We start from the raw sequence: 12,609 nt of genomic DNA, 5'->3' as shown, positions 1-12,609 counted from the left end.
CCTGCTCCCTGGCCAAGGCTGCATGGTCAAGCGGGTGTAGTGTAGGGCTGACAGTTGAAACTCCACGGGACAGGTCGTCTGCAGTCTTGTTCAGGTCCCCACTGATATGCTGGATGTTAGTGGAAAACTCTGAATTGAAGGCTAGCTGTCTTGCCACCCGAGGAGACCAATTTTCACCTTTCTGAGCCATGGTGTAAATAAAGGGTTTATGGTCAGTGAGGATGGTTGAATTCTCTGCCTTCCAGAAAATGCCTGAAATGTCTGACTGCTTCATATATAGCCAGCAACTCCCTGTCGAAGGCACTGTATTTGCACTGGGCAGGGTTAAGGCGCTGGCTGAAGAATGCAACAGGCACATTTGCACCACTGACTTGTTGTTGTAGGACTGCACCCACAGCTTCGGCAGAGGCGTCTGTGGTGAGTGTGATGGGGGCATCTGGTGATGGGTATGCTAGGCTGGGTGGGGTGGCGATGTGGTTTTTGAGGGCGGTGAAGGCATGGTCTGACTGTGCGGTCCATTGAAGAGGCTTGGAAGATGTCTTTTTTGTTCCCTTCAGGAATCTGTGATTATAACTGACCATCCCCAAGAACTCCCTGAGCCTGCGAGGTGTAGCAGGGCGTGGAAAGTCCTTAATGGCGTCCACCTTCTGTGGGAGGGGCATGATACCTGTGGCAATTACCCTGTTGCCCAAGAAATCCAGTTCGTCTGCACTAAGGATACACTTCACCGGGTGAATATGCAACCTGTAGTCTTGCAGGCGTTGGAACAGCATTTGGAGGTGTGTTTTGTGCTGCTCAGGGGACTCGGAAATGATGAGGGGTGTCATCGATGTACACCATGACGAAATCCATCCCCCTGACAACCTGGTCCATAAATATCTGAAACGTTTGTGCGGCGTTTCTGAGGCCGAAGTTCATCCTTGTGTATTCAAACAGGCCAAAGCGGGTGGTTACCACTGTCTTGGGGATGTCCTTCCCCACCACAGGGGTTTGGTGGAACACACTGACTAAATCGATCTTGGAAAAAGCACGACGGCCGTGTAGTTGGTGGTGGAAATCCTGGATGTGGGGAATGGGGTATCTATCAGGAACTGTCATCACATTCAGTGCCCTGTAGTCCCTACATGCTCTCCACTCACCCTGCTGTGCCTTCGGTACCATGTGTAGAGGGGATGCTCAGCAGCTTGATGACGGCCGCACAATGCCCTCGTTGAGCATCGCCTGAAACTCCTTTTCCGCTGCCTGACGTCATTCTAGGGGAAGGCGTCTGGGATGGGTGAAACAGGGCGGTCCGGCAGTGATGATACAGTGCTCAACACCATGGTCTGTACGGCCGTTGTTGGGCGAGTGAGAGGTCAAGAGGGGCAACTGGCGAAGTATTCTTAATAATTATTTATTTTTTTTATAGATAATGAATGGAGGAAGGAAAAACAAGGGAAAAAAATAAGTCCATGCGTCTAAAGGCATCCTCCATTCATAAAATATTTATAACAACTGCATTTAAATTGAAGTGGATTAAATGTTTGTGGGAAACAACTCCAAGGAAGTGATTTCAGAGAGCAGTAGTTTTGGGGATAAATGAATACTGCATTGCGGGGGAGTGTGTGTTCATGGGCGCTCCCAGCTGCCCGAATATTTCAGGAGAAAATGTGAAGGGGAGGCACAATTGAAGCCAGTTCGTCAGAGCACTTACGGTAAAAATATCGATAAAATAAAGCTAAAGAAGAAACATCTCTACGTAATGATAATGGAGGAAGGTCCTGCGTAATGGCAGGATTATTGATTAATCTAATGACTTTATATTGAGTTTTGTCCAACTGCTTCAATGCAGCCGCTCCACATCTGCTCCACAGTGTTGAACAGTATTCGATCTGAGAACGTACATGACTTTTGTACATTGTGGCCATCTGCTCGTCAATGAAGAACTCACGAACTCTGTACATAAGTCCCAATTTTTTGGAAGCATTTTTAGCAAGCGATTTAATATAAGCTGTCCAGCTTAGGTTGGGGTTTAGAGTAACACCTAGGATATCAATTGTAGTGGATATGGGAATATTGACATCATTAAAAATTATGTGAGAGTCTGTTGGAGAGATTAATGTATTTAGTTTTCTGAGCATTAAATGAGACCATATTTGATTGTCCCCATTGATTAATTTTAGAAAGGTCCTGGTTCAGAGAAATTCCTGTGTTTATTTGGGAATTCATGATATCAAACTGTGTAAAGGAGATACTAAATGTGAAAGAACTATGAAGGGTCGAGTCATCAGCATCAGAGTGTATTGGGTTGTGAGTGACTGATAGGAGGTCATAAATATGAGTGAGAAAGAGGGTTGGCGCCAAAACTGATCCCTGAGGTACACCAGCATTTATGGAATGAAACTGAGAATAAATTCCCATCTACCATGACCCGTATTTTTCTATTATGAAGGTAAGAAGTAATTAGAGGAACCAGTGATGCAAGGCTATAGTGTGACATCTTAGACAATAAGGCCCGGTGCCATACTCTGTCAAATGCTTTTGATATGTAAAGTGCTATTGTGTGTGTTTGACAGTGTTTGTCTATTGTTTTGTTAATCTGATGGGTAAGAAGGCAAAGAATGTCTACAGTTGAACGTTCTTGTCTAAATCCATACTGCCGATCATTGATTAATTTATTGATTTCTAGATGCTTGATTGTGTGTTTAATAATCGATCTATCTCTCTACTCATCTATTTCTATATCCACCGACCTTTCCATCTTTTCATCCATCGGTCAGTCTTTCCATCCATCTCTCAGTCCATTCCATTATCACTCTTTTTTATCCATCCATCAATCCATTCATTTGTCTGTATCTTACTGTCTCTGTGTTGGTTTGTCTTCTGTCATCTATCTGCCTGTCCTCCATATGTCTATCCACATATCTCCGGCACCAGATGAACAGAAGTGAGGTCAAGGAGGTTTTCACCCTTCTGTTGGATTAAGCACTTTTAATTCCGAGCCGTCCAGAAAAATAAATATTTATGTATTTAATCCAAATCCCAGTCTTAGAGAGAGAGAGAGGGAGTCTGTGTGGCATGGATGGTGTGTTTGTGTTTGTGTCTGGGAAGAGGGACTGTTAAATCACTGCTTCTGCATCCTATCCCTTGCACTAAATAGTCAGCATCAAAAGTCCTGTCGCCTCTCCTGCTTTTCTCTCCATGCACTTTGATCAGTGTAGTGGATCCTCAGCTACCGACACTGATGACTTCATTTCGCCTCAGATCAACGTCATAAGCATCCTTTGCTGCAGGTCCAACACACTGACCTGCAAAGTTCGTTGAGAGAGAGAATCAGGAGAAGCGACGGGACTTGATGCCGATTGTATCTCTCTATACATCAAGCCTTCCCCGTCACACACACACACACACACACACACACACACACACACACACACACACACACACACACACACACACACACACACACCAGTATGGACACAAAAAGTATTTCTCTCTCTCTCTCTCTCTCTCTCTCTCTCTCTCTCTCTGTATGCTCAATTAAATGATTCAAGCACTAATCTACACATAATTGTCGCCTAGGGTGGTCAAAAATAAATATAAAATGGATTTTGCTGTTCTACAAGGCTACCACTGTTCCTATTGAGATGTCGTGTATCTGGGAAAAATGTAATGAGATTTGATAAATATTTATTGGTCGCACAATATGAAGGCTTTGGGGGATACTCGATGGAAAGTGAACAAAATTCGAATAACCTCTGTTTAAACCAAATGTATTAACAACATTTAAGTGCATAAAACAGGAATGTATAAACGTGAGTTCATTATTAACAATTCATAAACAACTTTAAACTTTATATGAAACAATAATGATGGTATAAATTATGCAATATCTACTTACTATGTTTGCAAATACAACTTTTAAATATTATGCAATTAAATTTAAAATGTTTAGGTAAACTGAGTTCAGTGAAAGGTTTAAGCACTTTATTGTGGCAAAACTGCAGATTTATTAGAAGATGGATAATTTGCCTATGAATTCTGACTGTAACAGGAACTGCTTCTGGTCTTCATTTTTTTTGTCAGTGTGCTGTTGTAAAATTCAAGTGGACTAATGCCTCTTTCTGCACAATCATTCATTTCTTTTATTGCACAGATTTTCTTCTGTATGGCAAGATAAGTGTCTTCTGCGAGCCAGGTACCAGGGTATTGTTCTACAATTTCTAACTCTTCATTGTCTACATCTACCAGGTGAAAGAGTTTCAGTGACCTGCTTGTAATATATGCTTGTAATGGATGACTAGGATTAAAATCTGTGGCTGGGATGCGATGTGTACAGTCTGGATTTGGTAGTCTCTTTAAGTTTGCAGCCATTGCAGCCTTTGTTCCATTGCTTACAGAGTCGTCAAACAGAGCCATTGGTGCTAGGTGTTCACACAAATACCACGGATGTCGCTTAAATGCTCTTAAAGCCTTCCCTTATAGATTGCCATCAGGGTATGACTGAAGCATGGTTATCAATTTCAAATCATTGAAAGGGGCCTTTTGTGGGATATGGGCTTCATGCCAGAACTTACAGTAGCATATATCAGGGAGACTTTCAGTGAGCCATTTAATTCACGAGCAGTGAGCTGAAACTGATCTCTAAACAGCACTATTTTCAAGGCATATATTCCTTTTATCCCCCAGTGAGCATGGTGTATGGCACTATGGACAGGAAATCTGTATTCCCCATCTGGTTTACTGCTTAGAAATATGAGACAGCACTAAAATTTCCTTGTAATATTCAAAAAGATGCTCTTCATTTACTGCATGCGTATAGTATGTTATAATTTCCCTATGCAAAAATACTTGTGTGACAATATACATATTTATTGGCTGAAAAGCTTCTTGATCGATCATGCCCTAGAATTTCTTAAAACATTTAAATAACTTCATTTCTGGACCAGATGACGGTCCAAGGGCTTTAGTCACAGCATTTGATGAAATCACGAGAACTTCAAGCATTTGGTAACGACAGGCTAACCCTCTTCGTTCCTTTCCAAGGGTTGCCTCTATCAATGTACAAGCACCTGACCGTAAACCTGTATCTGAAGCTGTGGTATCAAATACCAAGCCTTTGACTTGTGACTTCAGACCCTAGTCTTCCAGAAGCTGAGTGCCAGCTTTGGCGTGTCCCGCACCAGTACTGCTGTTTACCTTTGGTACACCAAGTAGTTTTTCTGTTCAGGTCCTGTTACCAACATGGCCACTCAGTCCTCTTGTGCAGATTTGATACCCGTAAAATCAGAAATGAGCTCCCCACCCCAGTGCAGTAGAAGGGATATAGATGAATCTGTGTATGATCCCTCTCTCTCTTGAAGCTCTCATTTCTCGATTTTTAATTCGAGCACAACGTATACCATTTCTTGATAATGACAGATCAGTAACATCAGAACCTAGAGCCCTTGCTACAGCACTGGTGACCAGCATTGCCTTATGATCAGAGAGATTACTCCTGTCTAATGTTGATGCAACATGTGGTGTCGCAACTGTATTAAGGCTCCTAGATTTCATAGGCTCTGCTGGTCCATCTGTAACAAAAAGATCATCTGATTCCGAATCTGCATTCCCTTCACTGCCGTCACTCAGATTTCCTTCATTTTTCCTTTCTTTAGAGGTAACTTGTTTCCTTTTTCTTTCTTCTTCTTCCTCCTGCCCAGGTCTGATTTGCTTTCGTTTTTCATTTTCTGCCAAGGTTTTCTTTTAATAGAACTCATGCTGCAACTAGACGTGTCTCCATGATGCACTTTAAGGAAGATTTTATCCTCTTCATTTCTCATGCTTTAAAGAGCATCTTTGCTCAATATGTCAAAAAGACTGGAGTTCATAAAGAAACATTTGCTCCTCAACCCGCCACGTCCCGGAGACGTGAATTCACGTCCTCACATGATGTGCACTCGTATCCCAGAGACGTTAATTAACGCGGCAACATTGCAAGGTCCCTAATTTGCACAATTTTCAATTTTCGCGAGTGATTTCGTGAATGATTTTTGGCACGTATACTCGGGACACCTTCCTCTATTCCTCCACAAGATGCCAAGCAGGGACAATGCCTTACACCGCAGTTCACCTGTTACCAGTGACCTGGCCAATAAAGACATTCAGGGCCATAGTGATTCCCCAATCGATGAAAATGTGGAGGACAAAGTTTACTGAGCATTAGAGGAAGAAACAGTCAGAAATGACGATCAGGTAATGTGGGAAAAAAAAAGTCATGAGTTGTGATGAGTTAGTGAGTGAAACAATGCTTATAATGCCTATATTACTGTTTGAAAACCAATATACTCTTGTACTACATATAAATTCGTACCAAGTAAATAAATAAATACTGTTTATGAGTGGATAAAATAGTTACCCTCCCATAGAACTCGTTTTCATTGGTGCCAGCCTGTTAGCAAACCCAGTCAGGTAAGGAGGAACTCGTACCTGGATCGAGTATTTTAAACCTCAGGTGAGCGATTTCTCTATGAATTTTCGATGTTTCTCACCAAAAGCGGATGTTTGAGCAAAAAAAAAAAAAGGTTCAAAAATGTCGGGATGGGGTGGGTTAAACCTCTGCATTTCAGGTTTTCTTTGACGGACACTACTGAGCAGTCAATATTCGTCACATATTTTTAACAGCTTTCGCTAACATGAGTCATTCCTTTGTACTGGTATTTTGGTTTTCTCCCAGTATATTATGGTAGCCCTGAAAGCTAATTTGGCACTTTCTTTGACAGTGTTGTTTTCTACATAATGAGAGAACAGTAAAGTCCTTAAGACATGTATTTTGTGACAAGTCCACTGCAAGTGATTTCTCTCTCTGGCCTTCCAACCAGCCACACAGATTGGAAACTTTGAGCTTCTGACATCTTTATCACGTGCTCAACTGCAATAGACTAAAGCAGTAAGAGCCCTCTCAAAAAGAAGTTTGAGATTGAAACTTTGAACTTGTTTAAAGTCTAAAACTGTACTCAGCAGTACATACTCTTTAATTAAAGATTTGAAATGATCCTCATGATTATTCTTGACTGACCTCCACTTTAAAGGAATTGAAATCGTGATGCACGCAAAACAGAAGCAGTCCAAATGCAGGAAAGGTGGACAGTGTGCAACTTAACACTGCAATTACAGAGGCATATTTTAAAACCATTAAGACAGATCTTGTAAAAAAAAAAAAAAACATAGTCTTTGACAAAACTTTAGTAGGCTACCCAGATAACTGCACAGTCAGAATTTCATACATATAACACAAAAATCTGACTTTTTGTCCAACCTCTAGAATTTTCCAAAAGGAGCAAAAATTTTGCCTGTGATGTCTATTAATTTTGTCAAATGGAACAAGGGCAGCCTTGTGGAGCAGTACTTTATAGACTATTATTTCTTAACTATGGATTGTTGACCACCCTACTGTCGCCCTGTAATTCTCACTCCATTTCATAGGTACATAATTCCTTTTGTTGCTGCTGTTCTTGTTGGCTTTGTTGTTATTGTTTTATAGATGCCAGCAGGATAACCCTGTTAGATGGAGTGTCAATTGACTACTGAAAAACACAGACAAAATGACAACATCTAGTCAAGTACTTCTCCTTTCCTAAGTCCGTGTATATATAATCCAAGCAACTCCATCTGTGCTGAAGCACGTGAATATTAACCAGAGTGGGCAGGCATCATGGTAATGGATGGAGACATGAAGGCCTGTGTCAGTTCCAGTTAGATTTAACAATCCGGCAAAATATCCGGGAATGGCCAATTGTCGTGCAAGTGGCGTGATAATTGACGTCATTTCACACGAGAGACAGACAGACAGACAGACAGACGAACAGACAGAGACAGACAGACAGACAGACAGACGAACAGACAGAGACAGACAAACAGACAGAGACAGACAGATAGACAAAGACAGACAGACAGACAGAGACAGACAGACAGACAGAGACAGACAGACAGACAGAGACAGACAGAGTTTGCTCTGTGTGTGTGTGTGTGTGTGTGTGTGTGTGTGTGTGTGTGTGTGTGTGTGTGTGTGTGTGCGCGTGCGTGCGTGCGTGTGTGTGTGTGTGTGTGTGTGTGTGTGTGTGTGTGTGCGTGTGCGTGCGTGCGTGCGTGTGTGTGTGTGTGTGTGTGTGTGTGTGTGTGTGTGTGTGTGTTGTGTGTGAACAGCCGTCTGCGATGAATTTGAAATGAAAAAAAGGAGAGGGCTACGCGGAGCTATAACGTGTTCAGCTTCAAGGCGTCATGTCTGTTTTCGTCTATGTAGTGGAAGGCAATATTATTATGCTTAGGATACGCTCCTCGTAATGATGGGGTTAATACGCTTAGACTCAAATGACTCTCATTCATTTTTTTTTTTAAATACAAAAGAAGAGAGACCTAAATTCAATATCCATTCATTTCGAGTTGCCTAAACAAACTGCGCTCAGTGGAATATACAGAGAAAGGAAGACAGTTCCAGAATTAACCTATTGCATACATGAAGGACAGGGGGTAACGGTTGTCTCTTGCATTAGAGAGAACGACAGAATAGACATGAGAGTTTGCTGTTAGACGGGCGCAACGCTCCCACTGTAGTAGTACAGAGATACAAGCAGATAGAAGAGATAAAGATAGAACAGTGTAACGAACAGGCTGACGAGAGAAGTAGGACAAGGAAACTTAACGAGATGACAAACTTTTGAGTCCACCTTGATGAGATGAGCTGTATGTGGGGAGCCTCCCCACACGTGAGAGTTGTACTCTACACAAGGGGCTAATTAAACTCCTGTATGGAGTCAACTGTGCAGGGGTAAAGAAGGCAAGGAGTAGGTTAAGGAGACCTTATCTCTTGGGAGCAGGTTTACAAGAGAGGTAATATGATCTTTCCAAGATAAATCCGGAGAGAATGAAATCCCAAGTATGTTCAAGATGATGCAGGATTGAGCTGGATATTGCAAAAGTTAGCAGATACTAACAAAGAAGATTTTGGTGGGTCCAGAAATGTAAGAACTGAGTTTCTGATGCATTAAACACAAGCTTACTTTTATCTCAGTCGTTGATATCAGCCAAGTCGCACATTAGGTGTGCCATAGCCTCATCCCTGCGAGAAGTGATTGGAAAGGACAAGGGTGGAGTCATCAGCATATGAGTAGATAGGGATAGATGTACAGCTTAGAAGGTCATTAATGAATAGAAGGAAGAAAGTTAGTGAAATGAGAGTACCCTGAGGAATATCACTATTGATAGCTCTAGGTGAACAGTGGCCCTCTAACAGCAGCTACAGAACGACCATAAAAGAAACTGCAGATAAAGACAAAGACAGAAGGATAGAAACCGTGAGAGGGTAGTTTGGAAATTAAAGAATTATGCCAGACTCGACCGTAAGGCTTGCAGATGTCCAGTGCAGTGGCAAAGCTTTCGCCAAAGTCCAGAAAAGAATATGACCAAGAGTCCGAAAGGATGATGAGAAGATCGCCAGTGGAGCATTCCGGGTGGAACCCATGCTGGCAGTCGGAAGGAAGGTTACAATAGGAAAGGTGCTTCATTTTTTTTTTTTTTTTTTTTTTTTTGGGGGGGGGGAGAATCGTTTCAAAATTTTTAGAAATACAGGATGTTAAAGCAATTGCGGGATAGTTAGAGGGCTGGGAATGGTCACCCTTCTTTGGGACAGACTGAATGACAGCAAGTTTCCAGCGAGAAGTAAAGGAACAAGTTAACAGACAAGAGTTGAAGAGTTTACCTAGGCAGGATGTAAGCACAGAAACACAGTTCTTGAGGACAACAGGAGGGACCCCATTAGTATTGACGACAGTGATGGTATAAAGTACATCAACTGACGAAATTTGAATGTCAATCATGAAGAAGACAGAGGAAAGCAGTGATGAAGGAACAGCACTGGAATCACTTAAGGTGGAACTAGAGGAGAAAGTCTGAACAAAGATTTTTTTTTTTTTTCTACAGAAGAAAGAGCTACAGAGCCCTCAGAGTAGAAAAGAGGAGAGAAGGATGATGAAGTGTAGTTTCTAGAAAGGTTCTTGGCAAGGTGCCAGGAAAAATAAGAAGAATTTGAGTCAGAGAGTTCAGAGCTTTTAGTATGAATGAAAATACACTTAGCAGAGTGAAGAACAAACTTAGCATGATTCTGGGCAAAGATATAAGAGATGAGATTTTGGGGTGGGTTGGTTCCGTTACCTTATATAGGCCTTCTCCTTGTTGTGGGCAGCATTAGACCAAGCGTGATTAAATGATTTTTTTTTTTTTTTATTAGTCAGAGGATAAGTAAAAGGAACGTATGTTTTTTTGCTTGAGGAAATAACCTCTGTAATATGCAAGGCACACACAGAAGGCTTTCTGCCATGGAATTAATAATCATTCCAGGGAAAATCAAAGAAGTACTGGCTGAGAACCTCCCAATTAGCAGCCCCAAAGTGCCAAAGCTGCCGCTTACTAGGAGGATCCTCAGGCCTTGCTGGAGCGACAAGACACGTTAAAATGATAAGGTTGTGATTTGTGAAGCCCAATGGAGGGGAAAAATTTACAGCATAAGCAGAAGGATTAGTTGTTGGGAAGAGGTCAAGTGTGTTGGGACTCTTACTAAGGCAGTCAGGGATACAGGTAAGGTGCTGTATTAGCATTTCTGGGTCATTAAGAATAGAAAGGTGTAGGCTTGTCCACTACGTGGATCAGAAAGGAGAAGAGAGCCAAAGGTGGTGGTGAACATTGATATCTCCTTGTAATGAGATATCAGAAAATTGAGAAATTGATAGTATGTGTTCCATCTTAAAAGGAGGACAGTCAAAGAATTTTCATTGTCAGTAGAATTGGGGGATAAATACACAAAACAGATATATTTAGTTAGAGAATGACAGGATAGCCGAGGCCAGAGAGTAGAGAATTCACAAAAAATCAAGTTCACGAACACAACAGCAAAACATGTTGCTTACATATACACAACGCTCGCCTTTGGTTATGAAGTGAGTGATGAGAAAGTAGGAGGGTACTGAGAAGTGTTTGATATCAGTTGCCTCAGACAGCTGAATCTCAGTAAGGAAGAAAAGGTGAGGTTTAGAGGAAGAGAGGTGATGTAAGGGGTGGTACTACTAATCTGCGGCCAGGTTGTGTTAGGAAGAATGCTACCACCCAATTTCCTCGGTGTCGTAAAAAGCGACTAAAAGGGGCGGGGTGAGGGGACTAGGGACCCCCTCCTCTGTTTTTTAGTTCCTAATGAGAGACAGATAAGAGAAAGGGATGGGGGATTGAGTTATTCCCGTACCCTGAAGACTGGGTTTATTAATGTGTGTGGATGTACAGTAGTATGATTTAGGCTAAACAGGAGAAGATTGGGAGAATGTTTATGAGAACAAAGTTGGATGTGTTAGCTTTGAGTGAAACAAAAATGAAAGGGAAAGATGAGTCTAAGTTTGGAAGTGTGACTGGAAGATTGTCAGGTGTTGATACAAGTAGGGCAAGAGAAGATGTGGCCTTGTTAGTGAGTCTGGAAGTACAGCAGTGTGTGACTGAATGGAAGGTGGTGTCATCGAGACTGATGTGGGTGAAAGCGAAATCTGAACGTGAGTTGTGGGTATTTGTGAGTCATATGGGCCTGGTAGTGGTAGGGATGAAGAAGAGAGGGAATCTTTCTGGAATGATGATGATGAGTGTCTGCAGAGTTTTGGAGCGAATGTGAATGTGGTAATGATGGGAGATTTGAATGCTAGAGTGGGAAATGAAGCAGTTGAAGTGCAATTGGTATGCATGGTGTGCCTGGAAGAATAGAAAATGGGGAACAAATGATAGGGATGTGCAGAGAGTGAGAGATGGTGATAGGAAATACCTTGTTTGAGAAGAAAGATATTTAAAAGTATACATGGGTGAGACAGGAGGGTGGAAGGGTTATTGATAGAGAGTGGAAGGGTTATTGATAGAGCATTGATGGACTATGTGGCTGTGTCCAGGAATGTATTAGGAACATTGCTGGATATGAGAATTTTGCGAGGGTGGAGGTATGTATGACCTGGTGGAGGGAAAGTTAAGAGTAGGTAAGAGATGGGTGAGAGCTAGGAGGGTTAGGTGTGGCAGGGAGGTTTTGAAAGTGAATGAGTTGGATAAAAGAGAGAAAATGATACAGTATCAGGAGAAATTGAAAGATGAGTGGAACGTAGCGAAAGATCAGGAAAATGGCAGAGTGGAAGAGGAATAGCAGTTGTTTAAGAGTGCTGTGATGGAGCATGTGGGAGAGGTGTGTGGTGTGAGACGAATGGGTGGTTGTGTAAGAAAAGGAAGTGAATGGTGGTGCGAGGAAGTAAGTATGGCTGTGGCTGAGAAGAGACGTGCATATGAAATATGGCTGCAGAGGAAGGATGAGGTGTCATATAAGAGGTATAAGGAAAAGAGGAATAGGGCGAGAAGGGCTGTGCATGATGCTGAAGTGACAGCAGATGAGAGGTGGGGTAGGTGGTTGACTGAGAATTTTCAACAGAATAAGAAAATGTTTTGGAAGGAGGTGAAAAGGGTGCGAAAGTGAAAGTCTGAGGAGGAAGAGCGAGTAAAAGCAGAGGATGGAAGGATTTTAGTTGAGATGGATGCAGTAAGGAAGAGATGGGTGGAGTATTTTGGAAGATTGTTAAATGTGGA

The 12,609-nt window shown here is 42.1% G+C and overlaps 1 pseudogene; it reads left to right on the top strand.

The window, feature by feature from the left end:
* Positions 1–1,272: 1,272 nt before the first annotated feature.
* LOC145417503 (uncharacterized) overlaps positions 1,273–12,609 on the top strand; it is a 93,117-nt pseudogene continuing 81,780 nt past the window's right edge.

This window comes from Coenobita brevimanus, chromosome 110 (assembly GCF_032717465.1).
Source record: "Coenobita brevimanus isolate Jiangsu-jjx chromosome 110, ASM3271746v2, whole genome shotgun sequence".
Taxonomy (NCBI): Eukaryota; Metazoa; Arthropoda; class Malacostraca; order Decapoda; family Coenobitidae; genus Coenobita; species Coenobita brevimanus.
The sequence above is the reverse complement of the archived record's forward strand: the minus strand, read 5'-3'. Positions and strand labels throughout refer to the sequence as shown.